Genomic DNA, 18,299 nt, shown 5'->3' with positions numbered 1-18,299 from the left:
GATTTCCTGAACCCTTCTAGCAATTTTCGGTGTGAATATCTGTGTAGCAAATGTAGAAATTAGGACAGTTATGAGGTCACCTATCCCAGATTGGACAGCTGGAAGATGTGTGGGGAAAGGCCATGGCAACGCTCTCTGTCCAGGAGTGCAGAATAACAGGGTGCAAAGGGGTAGGCACCTGCACTCCACTTACTCCTTGTGGGAGCCAGGCCCTGAGCCTGCCCCTGGCTCTACTCTCTGGGGAGCTGCTCGCCCAATGTACCCACCAGCGCCAGCTTTCCCCGGACATCCTCGGCATCAGCCCGCAGGGTTGCTCCTGGGGAGACAAGGGGAATTTGCAAGGGAAGGCCAGAGTCCCTCTGTCTGCGTGGCAGGGCTGAGGCAGCCAGGGCTGCCTGTGCGTGGGAGACAGGACACAGTCCTGCTGGTGAGGAAGGACGCGAGCACAGAAGGAAGGGATGTCTGTGGAGAAGAAAGGATGCCTGCTTGGAGAAGAGTTGCACTCGGGAGAATAATGAGGGATGCCTGCCGGGCAGGAGTGAGGCATACGCGGGATTGGGAATACACGCAGGGCATGAGGATGAATACATGCAGGACAAGCGCGACGAAGGCAGGAGAGGGAAAAGCGGGGGAAAAGACGGCGGCAGGGACGAGGACGGGGCGTACCCTGGCGGGAGGCTCCGCTCTGCCCTGCCCTGAGTGACTCGGCGGCCGCCCACTGGCAGCGCGGGGCGCGGTGATGTGCGGGCGGGCGGCCCAATGGGGCCGGGCCGGGGCGGCGGGGCCGGGGCCGGGGCTGGGGCGCGCCGAGCGCGGGCCGCGGGCGGGGCTGGTGCGGCGGGACGGCTCCGAGCGGCACGGAGGGTGAGTGCTCCCGGGGCTCCTCCGGCGCGGCTCCAACTCGGGGAAAGTTGCCGGCGCTCGCCCCGCCGCTGGACGTGCTCCGGCTCGCCCGGAGCATCCCGGCCGCGGCGGCGGCGGCGGCGACGGGGAAGCGCCGACCGACCCCGGCGGCTCCGTCGGGCCCGGCCCGGCCCTCGCTGCCACCCGGCTCCGCTGCCGAGCAGGCGTGTGTCCCCGGGGGGTGCCGGGGCAGTGGGGCTGCGGGGCGGGCGCGGAGCCCGGAGCGCATCGGTGCCGGCGGGACGCGGGGGACGTGTCCGCCGGGCGCGCTTCCGCCGCCGCTCCCAGCTCCCCGCGGCGATGAAAAGGCACTTGTCTGATTCATCCCCGTGGAAAACTTCACCCCCGGGCTGAGCCGGGCCGGGCCCGGCCCGGGGGATGCGCTGCCCGCTGCCGGGGCTCGGCGCTGGGATGGAGCAGCGGCTGCGGCAGGCTTGGGGCTTTGTGCGAGTCGGTAGGAGCAGAAGAACCCGGCCGAGGGGCGGGGAGGTGCCGCTTCCCGCTGTGGGTTCCCGCAGAGCGGCACTGAAAAAGGGGTTCGGTTTGTGTTTCTCTTTTATGTTTTGTGCAGGGTAGTATTCCCAAAGCAGAGAGCGTGAGGAAATGGGAACGACTTCTCATCTAATTGAAGCGGGGTGAAATAAAGTGAAGTCGTGGGACAGCTGTGTGGGTTTATTTTTATACATCTCTAATTTGGACTGGGAGAGGAAGTGTCACCCTACTCCCCCTAACAATGGCTTCTTGTTGGGAGCCTGGGAAGGGAAAGAGAAGAGCAGGGAATTCTTCAGGACTTAAACCTTCAAACTTTACTTTGCTGGGTCATCCTGATGCTGGCTGGAAGTATTGTAACAGATAGCATCGAGTCCCAGTGCTCACAGGGGTAACAACTCTGCAGACTGTGCTCCAGTTGTAAGTTTTTCTAAGTAGAAATAGTGGTGAAACGTGCATGGGAACCGACCTCCAGTTAATGCTTCCTCGGGTCAGGCTGCATGTGCCTGCTCTGTAAAAGCATCCATACTTCAAGCAGGGCATCACTTGGACTCACTGATTTCTCTTCAGGAGAGCTGCTAGTGTGGATCTGAGTAAATGCCATTGAATCAGCCTTTGAGGTTGTTATTGCTGTTACACAATTCCAGTGGAATGTGAGAGCTGGGCTTCCTGTTTTTGGTCAATCTGTAGAAGCGACTATAAAAGATAATAGATATCTCAAGTAAATTGCTTTTGCATGACAACGTGGAGCCATTGTTCAGCCAGTAACACTTGTGACTTCTCCAATGAGCCTGGTAACCTGAGAGGCAAAACTCCTTAATGCTGGGAGACTTGCTCAGAGTAACTTTAAAGACAACAGCTGTAACGTGGATATAAAGAGGGAATAGTTACCGAGATCAGCATGTGCTAGTGCTGTGCATAATGATGTACAGAAATCCAATCTGTTTTGAAAAGGAATCTTGTGCAAAGAGGAGCTGCTGGTAGTTTGTGAGTGGAGAGCAGTGATTCAGGGGGATTAGTGGACACAAGGCAAGTCCCCTGGGTGCAATATTCTGCAGCTGATTCTGCCCTGGGGGTGTTTGATGGTCTTACGTGGGGTGCGTGCACACACGGAGATTTAAAAATGCAGATCTGTTTGTTTGCATCTAAATAACTCTTGGAAAAAAAGGGTAATAAAATAATTTGTTAAATGAAACCCTTTCCAAACGCTGTTGTTATCGTAGCCTGCTAGTCTTGCCAACGATTTAACAATTTGAGGATGTTGCTTGGTTGTAACCAAGCTCCTTTGAAGGAATTTTTTGCTTGTGAAAGATGAATTACTCATTCTTTGTCTGGGTTAAGAGATCATAATGTGATTATTAAACTGAGTTATTCAGTGCTAGATATGAAGAATTATGTTTAATCAGGGTCTTTGTTCTCTTATCAAAGTTAATCTGATGAAGTTTCCCCCTCCTGTAAAATACGCAAACATCTCCCCAGATTAAGAATGCCCCGAACTCCAGAAACCTATTTAGCAGTTTTGGCTAGATGAGCTTTACAGTGGTCGGAGCTCTGGAGACTGATGTCTTCATTAGGTATTTGGAAAAATGCAGAGGAAGCCCTTCCCCTGGGGCTCCCTTACTGACTTCTCTGCTCCAGGTTTCAATTGTTGTGAGATTAAGACGGTGAGTGAAGGAATTGCTGCCTTGTTAAATGAGTTTGTGCTGAATCCACTCATGCGGGATCTTCTAGTAACTCTTTCCTGTGTTTACTTGGCTTTCTAGTGCAGTGACTTAAATGGCTTTGTAGAAGCGGAAATACAACAGTTCTGACTTTATGGAAGCAAAGGAGAGTGCTGCTCAGTGATTGATTGGAAGGGATGTTAGGGACAGTTAATTCAGTAGCTGTGCTTAAGCAGCTGCTGGTGATCTAAGTGATCCGTGTGCCTTGTGAACCACTTTATCTGCACTTTTTGTGTAGCAAAACTGCAAGTGCTCCACTTGGAGCTTCAGTATTGCAGTTACATTTTTGACAATGTATAACATAGTGCATTGGCAGCAGCTAAATACTTTTCTTTTACACGATTGGCAGTGAGTTTGGGGAGGGTGTGCCCATCATAGATACTGTCATGCACTTCCTTATCTGAGTAGATGATGTGATCAGTAGCTCATTTCACACCTGAGGTTGTCTTGGTGGTGATATTTTAAGTGGTGGTAATTTATTTGGTGAGGTGTCCCAACACACAGATAATATTCTTGGTAATCTATTTTACACAGCATTAAATAATAGGTGGTGAAACACAAAAGGGCCATATTTTCAGCAAAGACCAAGTAAGTTCTGCTTTATATCAGTGTGAGATATTTCTTGTTTATGGTTGGGGCTTGTTTGTGTTTTTAAGTTACAATGCTTTGCATCTCTTTATTTCATAAAACTGAGAGATGAGAGATGTGGATTGAAATTCTCTGGAGACATTTGTCCCTCTGTAGATACAGGCCTGTTAGCATGATTTTCTTGCACATGAATTGCCTGTGGCAGAGGAGGTGATGGAAGAGCAGTATCAAGCCTGCTTGTATTATTCCAGCACAGGTTTTGTGCAGATCCATCAGCGCGCTGCAAAGCACAGTCCTGGCTCTCTAATGGTGTTCACAAGGGCAGCTCTTGACCTGACACGTTGGGAGGCAGTTTAACCCTGTGCAGGGATGTGGTGGTGCTTCTGATCGCGAAGAGAATGGAAAGCAGAGGCGGGAAAGGAAGGAAAGGAGGGAGATGCCAGCTGTTACAGTGTTGCTGTGATGTTTGCAGCGGGTAGGACGGGTGAAATTTATGTGGCAGCTTCTTGTTTTTTATCTGTGCTAGCCACCAAGTAGCATTAAGCAGCAAAAGAAACAGTGATGGTTTAAGTTGGTGTTTTGTTCAGGCTTTGAATATTACCCTGCCTCCACATATATTAGAGCAGTAATTCAGCATAAAAAAAGCAGATTCTCGTCTTCTCTCCAGGCCAGCTGTTTAAACATGTGACCGACAAGCTATCAACCTGCCTGGTGCAATAACAGCTATTAATTTTTAACTTTCTTTTGGGTTTCTTGTCAAATTGGAAAGAGCCACAACATGATATGTTAATATTTATGAACCAATTACTGGTCTTTGCATGCTCATCGCTTTTTGGACTAAGTACTAGTATGCATTTAGTAATCTGTGTATCTTTTTGGACATTGAGCTCATGAAGTAATTAGAGTTGCTAATTACATCAAAAAAGCCAAACATGAATCCAGAAACCCCTACCAGCAGATATATGAAATTTTAAAAGTTTACCAAATAGCCTTAGTGCATACACAAAGCAAAACATTCCTGAATATCTTATCTTTTCGTGCGTGTTGCAAAACTAAGATCAGCTCTTGTAATGAGGGTGATGCAAGCTTGAATTAAACCAGTATTTGTTGGGTTACTGTAACAAGTGTCACAACATCACCTATCCCTGGCCCCCAAACCCCTTGATAGGCATCTGTTGACATCTTTGCACATACGTTCCTGTTGGCACTTTGGGAATTGGATTATTGCATAAGTGGCAGTAGTTGTTTTTGTGGTGGGTAGTGTCTTGGCAGAGCTCTGCCCACCAGAACTGCTGGTAGGGGAGGGCATGAAAGGACTGTTTTCCCTGTGACCATCCCAGAGAGTTGCTCAGACTCTTATGCAGAATCAGCTGTCCCTGCTGGCACCATTAAAGCTCTTTTCTAACCCGGAGGTACCTCCTGCTCTTGCTGCTGGTGGGTAAGTAGATGGGAAGTGTGAAAGCTGAAGGCATTTGGGTGGTGGTCCAACATCTGAGCCCTGGGTGCTGTGGCTGGGAGAAATGATGCTCAGGGTGTATCCTGGAGGTCCTCTGAGCAGCAGCAGCTCAGCTGACAGTGACTGTGCTGCTGTAATCACTTTCAGCTGTGTGACTGAATGACATTCATGAATGAACTACTGTTGTGTCCCCTGCTCCGTACACAGGGGTTTGGGTGTTCCTATGGGTGTACTGGGCCTCTTGGATTTATTGAATTAAAAATAGGTACCTCCAGTGTGGTCTGTGCAGGGAGTGTGAGGTGGGTGACATTTAGACACAGCAGCATTAGTTCCACTTCAGTCTTAGCAGCTGCATACTTTGTGCTCTTCAATGCTGACGTTGTAGGTGACAGGTTAAGCCAGTCCTGTCCTTGCTAGTGTTTCCTGCCCTGGATATCCTTCGTGCTTCTAGGTCAAGTTTCTCTTAAGTGGAGACTTGGATAGCACCTTTCCATGTGTTGTGAGATCCACTTGGAGCACTGCAGAATGGTCTGTGAAGAGTCTTCTGGTTTGTGCAAGTACTTCCTAAGTGAAGGGCCGAAGGTGTAGATTTCCTCTGCTTTACCTGGGTGGCATTGCCACGCTGTGCCATCAGCACGGGGACAGGGGATCCTGGCTGTCAGAAGTCCTCCTTCCTCATCTCGCTGTGCTGCGGCTCCCAGTCCACCCCATCTCCACTGGCAAATGGCACTGGCACACCTGGGGTGGGTGTGCTGTGACACTGGGCATGTGCTGTCTGGGAGGGTGATGGAGGCCCACTCTTTCAACAATTGATTGAAAAGATGATTTGATTGTAGCCAAAAGATGGGACTTATGTGTTTGTGGCTGCAGAGCCCAGTTAGGGCAGAAGGTCTGCGTTTGAGATTTCAGGTGTTTGATGTGTTCCTGTGTGATCTTGCCAGCCATGTAAAGAGCAACCTGTACCAGCTAAACAAGAAAATGTGGATAATTGATGGAGCTGAAGACAGAAGTCTCCACCTAAAGGGCTGGAGAATGGGGTGGCTTGAGAAGACATGCACATCTGCACTCTGCTAGTGCCACACTGTTTGATCTGGAGGTGGTGGCATTGGAGGTGATAGAGCTCTTTCCTGTGGTGGGCACATCTGACATCAGTGCTGACCAAGATTGACATCAGTGCTGACCAGCAGCTGCCCTGTCATCAGGACTGTTTTCTTGGCTGCTCTACCTTCTCCCAGCAGTTCTGTTCCCATCAGGGGTGTGGACTTCCCTGGGCAGGGTGCTGAGGTGTGGTGGCCAGCCAGTCCACTCAGTTACTGTGGCATCCACTGGTTCTCTGGGAATGTATAATCTTTTGGCTTTTTTTGGTAATAGATTAAAAATGCCAAGCATGATAAGCAAGTCCTGTCTGGCCTGCTTAGAAGAATTATATGGAATGTGCTCCTCTAACAGCTAGGGTTTCCTCTCTGGGTTTGTGGCTTCATGCCTGGGCCACTTAAAGCTAGTTTTGCACTCAGTTTGTGAGTAGCATGATGATGAAAAGAGGGCTTCTATGCCCCCAGGAGAGCTGCTGTCAGCAGATATGGAGCTATCCACAGTCATTCGTTCCCTTTTGTTTGTTTTGCCAGCTGATTCTTGTTAGTTTGTCTCTACCTTTCAGCAGCTGAGCCATTCATTGCCCGTGAAACACAGCATCCTTGGCAGGTGGGCTGCTTGCCTTAGGTCCTCTTCCTTGTGTCCCCCTGTGCTGGCTGGTCTGCACTCTCCAAAACCCTGTGCTGCTGGGCAATGTGCACATCCCTGGGGGCAAATTGACTCCTACAACATCCAGGCTGTCCCCATGGGCTGTGGTGGCCCGTGCACTACTAACATTTGGGAGTTAATATGGAAGAAATAAAGTAATGATTGATTTGACATGCATCTGAGGATGTGGGGAGCAGTATCACTGTCTGAAATGGGAGGCTCTGGTTAGGACTGCTGCCGATTGCTCATGTCAATCCATATGGGCCATATGCTTCTAACCAGTCTCCTTGTCTCATTTCCTTCTCTGAAATGCTTACAGCTGTTTTTCCTGCCGCTTCAGTAGGTTTTTTGTTCCTGTAAAAAGAGTGACAGCTCACAGATGCTTCTGGGAGTCCCTACTGAATAGCTGGGAAAAGAGACTATTACTGTGATCTTCAAGAGAAGATAAAGTGTAGTGTCGCTGCGGCAGGCCTAATTACTGATGTTTTAAGTAAGCTTTTTTGTTTTTTCTTTTTAAAGCTGACAGTGGACTTAACTGTCTCATTCACTGTTTCCTCATCACATACTGCCCTTAGTGATGTACGTGAGAGAGGAGGTAGTTGATGAGGTCACTTATATGTAGAGCAAGGAAGGATGAAGTGAGGTTGTTGGTAATCATGTGTAGAGGTGTTCAACATCCAGTTTTGCTGCTAACGTTTGCTATGCTTATAACTTCACAATGTTGCTTAGATGTTGGCTTTTTTTCCTAAAGTCTGTGATCAATGTGATAGCAGTGCTTGAGGCTCATCACTGTTGGTCCTCCACGTGTCCCAGTATACCATCTCTTCCTCCTGCTCTTTCTGCATTCTGCCAAGAGAAGTAATTGCAGACTGCTGTAGTTGGGTTGATGATCGAGCCCTGGCCAGGTGAAGAAGGAGCTGTAGAGATGCTGACACCTGTGTTTCCCAGTTTATGGATGGGTGGTAAAGGGGCACCTGAAGACCGTGAGAGAGGCTATCTGTATCTGCTTTTAGACAAATTACCTGTGCACTGCAAGGAATGTGGGGCTACTGTGGCAGAGTAAATGGCTGTGTTGAGGTGGCTTGAATGCCAAGTTAAGACAGGGTCTATAACAAATGGTTTTGTCTGAAGTCCATGTGATCTTGGATTTCTTTAGATTCCTTTAGGTGCTGAGAGTACAAAAAATCTCTGCTTTTAATGGGTTGGTTGCCTGTTTGCCATAAGCCCTAAATAAGCAAAATTTGCCTTCTTTTCCAATCCTCTGCTTTGCCTTTTTTGCAGTCCCACCTGCACAAAACAGTGAGGTGTCCCGACAGCTGTTGTACCGGTGTCTGAGATAGGAAACCTTGTATGGGATCCTGATGGTATGTCTATGGCTGGTGACTGTTTTCCTGCCTCATCTTCCCAAGGGTCCCATTGCTGTGCAAGGAGCCATGGATTGGCTTTTCCTCCTGTAAAAAATAGGCTGGGGCTGTACTCTCCTCAGCCCATGTTATAAATTATAAACTGCTGTGGGAAATGGAAAATAGAGTAATTCTGATTTGTGTTCTTTTAGAGCCCTGTTCTTTAGACCAAAATACACAGGATAAGTCTGGCCCTTCCCTCTATTCACTTTTCATAGCCTCCTTTGTTTTTAATTTATAGATCTTTTTATTCTAAATTCCTCCCATCCCTAAAATAGAACAGACATCAGCCTGCAAGCAAAGATTGCCAGGCATTGGTCTTGTGGATTATAGTGGCTTTTTGGCCTGCTTGAAGACTGAGCCCCACCCCACGTAGGCTTGGATTAAAAATAGTTTTCCTCTTCATCAGACTGAAAACTCTACACAACACATCTATGTCTTGGTTTCTGGGGTGTTGGCAGCCACAGGAAGCCCTTCAGCTATAAAATACTTCAGAAAATCTTGTTTGCTGCTAATTAATCCAAAAGTGCTAAGGTGACCACTGCTGGAATGGTATAGAGCCAGATGTCTGACTGCCAGCCACATAGTTATTATAGATGTTGATCAAAGTTTAGCTGTGCTCCTTGAAGGACCTGAAATAATTGAAAACTCTAGTCCACAGCTTATGCTTTAGGCTGCCACTTTAAGAATGTCTCAGCTCAGGTGCTGCAGGTATGTCCCGCAGCCAGGAGACTGCCCCACAGCCTCCAGCTCAGTCCTGTCTGTCCAGACCTGAGCAGCACATTCCTGCCTCTTTGTACAAAACAGAAAAAAACATTGAGGGCAAGAGGCTGACCGGTATATGGTGTGGTGATCTCATCCCCCCACTGCCTCTTGGAAAAGCCAGGCCTCAAACCCAAGCTTCTTCGGCAAGTCTGGGTGGTTGGCCATGGGATAGCAGAGGGAATATCTGAGTGTCTCCTTGCCCTGGGCATCTGTTCTCTGCCTCATGAACCTCAAGTGTTGACTTCTTGTGTTGTTTCAATTGTTTTCCACTGACCTTTGCCATGCTTGGTGGGGCAGTGAGTCCTTTTACAGGGTGGTAGGAAATGCTGCTGGCAGGCTCCAGCCCGCTCTGTGGGGAAAAGCAGGATGCAGCTAACCCAGGATCTGGAAGCAGGCGGTGCTGCCTGGCAATTCCTCCAGCTTAGCCGCAGCCTTTATGGCTGTTTAGGGCAGGGGTGGGAGTAAATGAGCAGGGGAGTGTGATGGGAGGAGGGCAGGGAGACTCTGCCCAGTGCCCGTTCCATGGCTGTAAATGACTGGCGTGCTCTGGTTTACGTGACCTGAGTGATCAAAGGTCTCTCTGTAATCAGAGAAAATGCTGCCTTCTCTTCAATTTTTGTAGACTTTGCCTTGGCCTGTTCTGTTTCTGTTAATTCTATTCTAGAGTAGACTGTAAAAAAACTTAAAAATGTGAAATATTGTATTGTCTCATAAAACATTTGTAAACAGATCATGAAACTGTCTGTAGAAGGATTTTATTTCCCCCAAAGCCTAGGGATGAGCTTTTAGCCTTTGTCTAACCCAGTTGCATGTTTTTTTTACTTTGAGAGTCAAGGGGCTATTTATTTGTATGTCAAATTCTTAAAGTGGAAAAACTGACTCCTACAGTTAGGTCTTTAAGGTCTTTCCTGTAGACTTTTTTTTTTTTATGCTAGAAGAAACTGAATTTTTCTTGAAAATATGTTTTAAAAAAATTGTGTAAATACAGGAACTTACACAAGGCAGAGTGAGTTGTTGCCCACTGCAGGGGCAGGTCAAGACAAGGAAAAACCTGCAAAACACCAGCTTGGGGAAAAGCATAAAGAAGAAGATCTGATAGTCTGGTAGATAAGACAGACTGAGTAATATCAGAAATGCTGTTGGTTTATATCAGTGTTTCCCATACCAGCTGCAGAATGGGGCTGTGGCTCAGAGAGATGCTGCAGGTAATCCTGCCCCTGGCCTATGTCCTGTTAGTGCAGCTCCTACTGGAGTTTTGTGTGCTAGAACTGCTTCTTCTGTCTTGTATCCAAATGATGGAGAGACTGTCCTTCTAGAGGGAAAATAGAAAAAATTGATTGCAGAGTTCTGGGGACATCCTCTTGGATTGCTACTGAAATTGTTCTCTCTTTGAGGTAGTGGGAAAGGAAGCTTTAAAAAATCCCCTTTGTTTTCTCTTGATTTTTTTTTTTTTCCTGAAGGTGGACATGTGAAAAGTATTTCTATACTAGAAAGGAAATAGGAAGGCATGCGATTCTGCATTATATCCATGTGACTTCTTTTTTGCCAGTATATTACCGATTAAATTAGGGGCTCTCCAGAGCTGAGCGCACAAGGTGTCTGAAATTCAGATTAAAGACCCTGGATAACAGAAGCTTGTATCCTGTCTGGATTAGATGGAAGGTGATGCACAGTGGGTTGTTCCTGAAATATGTTTGAGCAGTCACTTATGTGCTGTTTCAATGTTCTTCCTTGCCTGTTGTGTTATCTGAAAACTATAGCTGAAGGTGATTATTTCTATATGCTCATTCTGTCAAAGTACCTTTTTTTGATCAGATTTGTTTTTTTTTTTTTTTAATGTTTGTATTGATCTTTGCCTCAGTGATGTTGCTGGTGCATGTAGTACTGTCCCAGCCCTGGTTGCAGAAGTCCACGTACCAGGTCTTCTGCTCCATGGATTCTGCTCAAAATAACATGGAAGGGGTATCGCTGATCTGTCACTTCACTCTCTCTTCTGTACTACAAGGTTGAAGAGGGTCTTGCTCTATTTTCAGGAACAGTAAGACTTAACTTGTTGCCTTTGACCCTGCCCTGCTGGGAAGGTCAGGAACTGGAGGAGATCCCATGGGTTTTCACAGTCTCTATCCCTGTTTTCATCGAAGATCTCAGTGGAGCCCCTCTCGGCAGATAAAACTGCTGGGCAAGCACCAAAGTTCACAGTCTGTCCAGTGCAGGACTAGCCAAGTGGAAACTTGAATTCAAGCTACCCATCCCTGTAATTGGCATTCATATTTTGTGAAGCAGTGCATCAGCTGGGTCTGAAAGATCATAATTTCTGGGTCCTTGCTTATGCTGCCGTCGCAATCTTGTGCTCCTTCCTGCTAATCAGCCAGGAAGGGCTTGTGGAGTGTTGTTTGGTTTTGGAACATGGCTGTGGTTTTGAGATTCCAGGATGCTGAGTCTTGTCCCAGGGACTGGCTTGGATGTTCTCCTGCCTTGGAGCCTCTGCAGCAAGAAGTTAGTGAGCAGGCTGATATTCCAGCCCATCCCTGTTTTCCTTGGGCTAAACCAGTGTTTGCCTTCTGCTATAACTGTTGAGCAGCTGCAGTGCTGTGGTGATATATACACATGTATATTCTGCTATAAATCCTGTAGTTAAACATTTCCTTGACCCAGCAAAGAACAAGGTGCTTGTCTCCAGCTGGTCACAGAAATAAAGGAAGTGAGTTCCAAAACAATATCATAATTAAGCTGTTTTTTCCTAAATCTTGCACAAAATGTTTTGCCTCCAAGAATGGATTGTGAGGAATTTATTTTAGGGAGTACGTAGGGTGTTGTGGGTGTATGTAAAGTTACCCTGTTGTGATTGGTATTGGACATGCACTCAGGGAGAGAGTTGGCCCTTGATTTTAAGAACTCTTTCTGAGACAGCAGCGTTCTGAAGGTCAGTAGAGAACAAATGGAAATACATTCACAAAAGCATTCATGTTTCTCAGTGCTCCTGGTAATAATAAATGTCACTGTTGACCTCGTTTCAGAGAGACAAGACACATTCTTTCAAGGAGCGAAAAAAGTTAAAGTTTATGGTATGCATTCCTTTATGCAGAATTTTATAAACCCTCTTATATCTATCCCCTATTAGTCGGTGACAAGTTATCACTTCATGGTAATTGGCCAGTCTTGGACAAGGCGTCTACGTGCAAGAAAGGGTTGTTCATGAGATACTGTTTTTGTTTTTTGCCGAGATGGTTGGGATTGTTGAAGCAGGTGCAAGAAAACAATCTTAATCTGTAGAATTCTTTTGCTGGGAAACAAGTTGTTTTTTGCCACTGCAGGCTCCTGTTTTCATGAAGCGCTGTTAAGTTTCTCACAGCTATGTTGGTCTAACTCCAGATTCAGACTGTAAGGCCTATCCATCCGACTGTCAGCCACCTCCAATAAGCAAGTTTCTGAATCCTCACTTGGATAGAATTCACCTTTCCATCAGGAGAGAGGGGAAACCGGGCTTTCTGAAGACTGAAAATATTTTGAATAAGCTGCCTTAATGTCTGACCTAAACTTTAGCCTGCTCCTTTCTGCACTGTTTGGCTGAGGCTGGGACTAAGCTTTCCTCGGGGACATGGATGGGCGGTTCCTGTGCAATCCTGCTCCTGCCCTTCTTTTGCCCACCCCTTTGTAATGTTCTTGTTGATCTGATTTCCAGCTGGGCTCTTGCCACTGTATTATATAAACCAAATGCTCAAGCAAAGGCAGCATAGTCAGACTTCTTGCTGAAAACCTGAAAAACTGACATTGCTTCTGCCCAGCTGAGAAGCTCCTGGAAGTTACTCTATCTGAGCTGGAAGGATGGTAATGGCAGCGCCAGCCTACATTAGTTAGATCCATCGCTAATGGCAACAATTTTTATTCCTCCGTCCCCTTCCTTCCCTTTCTCTAAGTACTGTATACACTTTTTCTGGGTTATATAGGGTTGTTTTAGTTGGTCCCTTTGCTCCCTGTGTTCCGAAGGTCTGTATGAAAAGAGTTTTGAAAGTAATGAGATGGGAGTAAGATTCTGCCCTGTACAGTCCTTGAAACCTGCTGTTATGCAAGAGCCTTTATAACCAGTACCAGTCAATGATTCACTTTGGCAATTAAAGGTCTATGCATTGGTTTGATATCAACTTGGCACATAGCAAGGCATTGCCCCTTCACGTGTAACACTCACAGCTGATAGTGTTGCTCAGCATTTGGATCTCTTTGGTGTAATCCATGTTGAACCTTGTGGTGTCATTGCTCCCTGCTACAGATCTACTCTTCTGCCTGAGCTCCAAAGTTGCTTCATGCCTTCTATCAAATACCATGCCTTGTTTGGCTTTATGTAGGATCTGTAGATGTTTGGGTTTGTTTGGTTAATTCTGGGATGACGGTTTCTTTAATACTAATTCATAAAGCATTAAACTCAACCGCAACAACAGACTAGAGAATATAAGAAATTTGCTGTCAAAGCAAAGACTGGCTTGACAGCACAGAGATCAGTCTTCTACAAGTAGCTGTTTTTTATGGTCTGGAAAATGTGAGATGGCTCACTAATTTATAGTGTAATGAGCTGTGTGGTGAAGATTGCGCTCTAGGGACCTGAAGGCTATGGGTGACAACTTACAGTGTGTGTGAGAGGGGTAATCCAGCTCTACCCCACCTTTCTACATATTTGAAAAAAGTGCAGTAGTTGTGGAAGCCCCTGGAGTTACCCTGTCCAGCAGGTCTGTCCTACAGGAGACTTTCTGTTGGGGTCTGAGATAAAAAGAGCAGTTGGAAGGAAGCCAACAGGTGCATGAGCCAAACACCAGAAAAAGGTTCAACATCCCCTGAGATGAGATTTTGGACTAGTTCAACACAGATGAATTTGCAGGTCCCCTTCATATGATGAGCCATGTGCCTCTGGCCAGGATGTCCAGATAAGACAGCAGTCCCTTCCTGGAGATCCTCCTGGGCTGGGTCTGTGCTGCTGCCCAGGCTGGTCAGTAGCTGAAAGCTTTCTGAAAGTGGGAGCTCACCTGCAGATGTAAGTGGGTTGTGTGGGACTGAGAAGTCACCCAGTGGCAATCTCCCACAGCCTCCCACTGGCCAGGAGTGGGTGCAGCAAACTGGTCTGCACAGTACTCAACAGTTGGCCAAATTTCCACTTGGTGGCTGGAGCAGGCTGTGACTGCAGAGGTGTAATCTCTTCTTGCATATAGGTGGAAGGTATTAAGCAGTTCCTGACCTCTGGTTCTGCATAATTTCCAGTCTTGCTACAGTCCACGGATCTGTTTTTCAAATGACATCTTTTTTACCGTTGTAATTTTATTTTGAAGATTACACTTATTTTATTGGTAATTTAATAGTGTTCCCCTGTAGGCAAGGCCCTGGTGGTGTTTGGCATTAGAGAGAGCTCTTGTTTTCAGTTAACTTTTTTTAAGTCGAAATGAGGTGCAGTGTTTGGCTTTGGTTGTAGTATTTATATTTTAGTATTTAGAAAGTGAATCTTCTCAGGGCAGAAATCTGGCTCAAGTAGCTGAAAACTTTGCAAAGGTGTTGCTGCTGCTCAGGCTGCAGAGTATTTATCACTGAGAAAGTTAAAAGGCTTATGACAGACTTGTATGAAAATATGAAACTCTTCTAAACAAATCTGTACTCCTGTAATTTGCATTGTGCAACTGTTTGCATAATGATTGGGTTTTAGGTGTTTTTTGAAACTTTCTTTAGTGTATGTCAAAAGACCTCAGTTCAAAGAACTATGTTCCTATTAAATTGCAGCTTTTCCATATTAATACATTCCATGAGGATGCAGTCCACATGAATGCTGTATACTTCTCAGTTGTAGATGTGTCTAAACTGAGTGTTGCCAAAAATGGATCTGAACTCTTTCCCTGTTCAGAAATACCGTGTGAACAGTCACTTGTGTTCTGCAATAGTGCAGTTCAACTGTAAAATACTATTTCCTGGAGCAGTGACTGAAGGTGGATAGTCATCTAGAGCATGTTCTACAGGAGAGCAGAGGATTGCCTAAGTCATGTCAAGGACAGACTTGGGTGATGGAGAGAGCTGGCAGATGTGACGAAAGATGAAAAGGTGTGTTTGTGCCTCCAAGGGTGTCCTACCAGACCTAGTGCCACTCTTCCTCCAGTGGCCTGGTCTGTGGGGTGGCTGGGCTGGTTCTAACTGGGATGCTGTGCTAACAGTGGGCTCTCTGCCCACTGCCTCGTCTTCCTTGTGCTGATGTCCATTTGACCCCTCAGCCAGCCAGGATGGAATGACTGAAATGCTGAGGAGAAGGAAAGGGACAGGATGGCCTTTGGAAGATGTCAGCCCTGCCAGGGTGCAGTTTTACTGGGTCAGGGCAGTTCCTCTTCCCATGCTTCAGTAACATCCATAAGGCTTCATCTGGTGCTGTTGTAATCACCCAAAATGTTTTCTTTGGGGTGTGATTGTTGCAAGGTGCGCTTCGTGATTGGTTAGGCGGAACTGCAAATCTGTCTCAGAAATATTCCCTACTCCGAGTTCCTTCCAGTGGCTTCTCCTTTGGCTCAAATATGTAGCAGAAAGGATGGGAAAGTGCTTCAGAACTGGTGAGGCCCTGCTCAGGCCTGCAGGACTGGCCAGAGAGATCCCAAGGCCACTGCAGACTCCCTGCTGGGCTTTTGGTGCTGGCTTCAGCCCTGGGAATTGCAGCTCAACTGCTTTTCCAGTGGATGTGCAGAAAGGGTTTCCAGGTAATCTCTTAATTTCTTTCTCCCTTGACAAAAAAAACCCCATCCAACCCTGGACTCCCCATGGCCCATGATCTCCAGAGAATAACTTGTTCGCTTTTTTCCCCACTTTTCCCCTCTCCACACCCACCTTTTTTGTCTTTTGAATTTAATAAAGTGGGTGACTCAGTACTAAATATAAAGCCTCCTGCTTCCGGCATCATCTGCCTGTGGCTCATTTCCTGGAGCTGACATCAGTTGAAGCCTCCTGATTTCCTTATGAAACAGCAAGACATGAAATATCCTTGGTGCGGTGATCTGGGCATTCTTGTGGACTTCTTTGGTGACTGCTTGGCTCCCTGATCTAAGCTGTGGATAATTAGCTGGTTAATTGCTAAGCTGAGCGCTGGTGGAGCACAGGGTAAATCGGGCATGTCCTCAGATCTGTTTTGCACTGCAAAATCATACTCAAGTTTGCAGGCAGTTTTTTAAATAAAGACCAACTTTCAGTCCCTCCTGCATATGCAAGGTTTTTATTAAATAAGCATGAGCTTGACTAATGTCTTGCTTTCTTCCAGATGACAGGCTCGCTGACAGAGCAGCTCAGGAAGCTTTTAAGGGGGAAATCTAGCAAAGATAGGCCTGTTTTTTCTTTAAAAAGACTGATAAACTGAGGAGTTAAGGTCAAATGCTTGCTCCTTGGTTGTCATATCTTTCCACAGCTGTTTACATTGATGGGATTTACACTGTCATTGGTTGGCACTGAGGGAGGAAGCAAAAAGTGCATAAACCCTCAATTTGTATCAAAAAGCACAGTTGATAGTCTTTCTATCTGTTCATAGTTTCATAAAATCCTTACATTTAGAAGAGAATGGACAGAACTGGAGGAAGGGAATGTCTTGCACATGGTAAATGGTCACTGATGTAAGTCCCAAATGGAGTGGTAGCTGGCTGTTCAGCTTTGCTCTCTAAAGCTCTGGCTCACAGAGCGTGGTGTTTTTTCTCTGGTGAAGCAGACTATTTAAGTTACCTGTTTTTCTCTTTCTATTAGGTATTCTTTTGAACTTCTCCCCTTCTCTCTCCCTCTCTCTCTCTCGCTCTCTCTTTCCTTTTTTTTTTTTGCAAGGAGAGGGGATGTTCCTGAAAATACTTAATTTGCAGCACCAGAGCAGGCAGAGGGAGGAGACTGAGCCACTTTTGCCGCTCCTGAAGGCTCACTAGGGTCTGCTGATGCTCTCTTGGATCTGGGATCCCCCAAGGCTGCTGTGGCCCAGCCCTCTGGCCGTGGAGGTTTCTCTAGCATAGGGATGCTGGGTGCACCAACATGTCCTATACCCCCATTGCTGGTAGACAGTGGAGCTGGCTGTATCCCAGCAGTTATTTTAGGCAGTAGCTAGAAGTGCCAGCAGTTAAAACCCATCCTGAAAATCACTGGGACAGGTGTAGCATGCCCAGGGGCTTGTTCATCACTGTGGATTTCATCAGTTATCTTGAACAACTTCCAATATTAGCCTGGTATCTCTTGGCATTAGTGAGGAAAACTTCCGGAGTGAGCAGGAAAACTTGGTGTCCAGAAGCAGACGGTTGTCCTCTTCTGGACTCACTGCAGAGAGCCGTGGGGCTGCACACATCACTGTAGCCAAAGGCCAGCGCGCTGGATGAGCTCCCTTCCTCCCCTGGAACTTTGCCAAAGGGTCTGTTCTTGAGGGTTCGTGGTGAAACGCAACTCCTGAATTTACCCCTTCTGCTCCCTTGTCACCTGGAAGGCAGCAGCAGCCACTCCCACAGCCATCGCTGAGTACTTTCTGGAGGGCAAATAGGTATTAGTGGCCTCCCAGTGAAACTTGGCAGCTGGAGCTGCGGAGGAGATGTGTCCCCTTGCGCAATGATGTGCTGGAGGAATCCTGCCAGTGCTGGAAGTTCACTTAGTGCCTAAACCTACATCACAATGTTCCATGCAGGGGAGTGGATGTGTCACCTGAGCACCTCAGGCACCTTCTTCTTCCCTAAAAGGCTTTTTTAAAAGCAGGAAGAAGAGGAAAATACACCGGTATACTGGCTCTACCAAAAAAATTCCTATTTTGGAAGAGTGGTGAGGAGTGGTGTGAGACCAGGCGTGTCGAGGAAGTCTGTTGGGAGTGCCTGGGGAACTGTGCGTTCGCTGCCTGCCGTCGCCACACCCTGGTGTGCTGAGTCTCGGGACATGACGTGGAGATGAGTGGTGCTGGCACTGCCGAGGTGCTATTTTAGGTTTGACTGTAATTGCAGGTTGGACCGCCAGGACTGGATTTTGAGTATTCACAGAGCAGAGTGATCGTAAAAGCTCTGGAAAAACTGGCTATCTCCGATCCTTTGCAAATGTAGAAGATGAGTATTTCACGTGCACTGCATGTGAGTTGAGCTCCTTATGGTGGAGCCACTGAGGACCTGTGCTACCTGGTGATGGAGCAGGGATGTCCTTTCCCTCTCAGTCAGAGGGAATGATCATACCTTATAGCCCTGTAGGATGCTTTACACTTACCTGAAAAAAGAGAAGTGTGTGAGC

General features: G+C 46.9%; 1 protein-coding gene across 2 annotated transcripts in view; it reads left to right on the top strand.

Annotated features, from left to right (window-relative positions):
• Positions 1 to 799: 799 nt before the first annotated feature.
• Positions 800 to 18,299, top strand: part of PLS3 (plastin 3) — a 51,988-nt gene continuing 34,488 nt past the window's right edge. Inside the window, exon 1 of one of the 2 annotated variants that reach the window (XM_040089665.2) lies at positions 800 to 864. The gene's annotated coding sequence lies outside the window, so the exon portion shown is untranslated. Of the gene's footprint in view, positions 865 to 3,039; positions 3,057 to 18,299 lie in introns of those variants that run through there. The other variant, XM_040089669.2, reaches the window with a different exon arrangement.

The sequence above is a fragment of the Hirundo rustica genome, chromosome Z, assembly GCF_015227805.2.
Source record: "Hirundo rustica isolate bHirRus1 chromosome Z, bHirRus1.pri.v3, whole genome shotgun sequence".
Classification (NCBI taxonomy): domain Eukaryota; kingdom Metazoa; phylum Chordata; class Aves; order Passeriformes; family Hirundinidae; genus Hirundo; species Hirundo rustica.
Note: the sequence above shows the minus strand (reverse complement) of the source record. Positions and strands in the feature narration are given on the sequence as shown.